Below are 1,080 nucleotides of genomic sequence, written 5' to 3'. Positions count from 1 at the left end.
TAACGTAATGTAGCATTACGTTATAACGTATAATGTTATATACTATTACGTTATAACGTTTAACGTTATATAGTATCACGTTATAATGTATAACGTTATATGAAATTACGTTATAACGTATAACGTTATATAGTATTGCGTTATAACGTGTAACGTTATGTAGTATTACTTTTTAACGTATATCGTTATGTGGTATTACGATATAGCGTATAACGTTATGTAGTATTACTTTTTAACGAATAACGTTATGTGGTATTACGATATAGCGTATAACGTTATGTAGTATTACGTTATAACGTATAACGTTATGTAGCATTATGTTAAAACGTTATGTTGTATTACGTTATAACGTATAACGTTATATGGTAATACGTTTTAACGTATAACGTTATGTGGTATTACGATATAACGTATAACGTTATATACTATTACGTTATAACGTTTAACGTTATATAGTATTACGCTTTAACGTATAACGTTATGTAGTATTACGTTATACGGTATAACGTTATATGGTAATACGTTATAACGTTTAAAGTTCTGTGGTATTACGATATAGCGTATAACGTTATGTAGTATTACGATATAACATATAACTTTATGTAGCATTACGTTAAAACGTATAACGTTATGTAGTATTACGTTATAACGTATAACATTATGTAGTATTACGTTATAACGTATAACGTTATGTAGTTTTACGATATGACGTATAGCGTTATGTAGTATTACGATATAACATATAACGTAATGTAGCATTACGTTATAACGTATCACGTTATGTAGTATTACGATATAACGTTTAACGTTATATAGTATTACATTATAACGTATAACGTTACATGGTATTACGTTATAACGTATAACGTTATGTAGTATTGCGATATAAGGTTTAACGTTATATAGTATTACATTATAACGTATAACGTTATATACTATTACGTTATAACGTATAACGTTATATGGTTATACGTTATAACGTATAACGTTATATACTATTACGTTATAACGTTTAACGAGATATAGTATTACGTTATAACGTATAACGTTATATGAAATTACGATATAACGTATAACGTT

The sequence above is a fragment of the Bombus pyrosoma genome, linkage group LG10 (assembly GCF_014825855.1).
Source record: "Bombus pyrosoma isolate SC7728 linkage group LG10, ASM1482585v1, whole genome shotgun sequence".
NCBI lineage: Eukaryota > Metazoa > Arthropoda > Insecta > Hymenoptera > Apidae > Bombus > Bombus pyrosoma.
The sequence above is the reverse complement of the archived record's forward strand: the minus strand, read 5'-3'. Positions refer to the sequence as shown.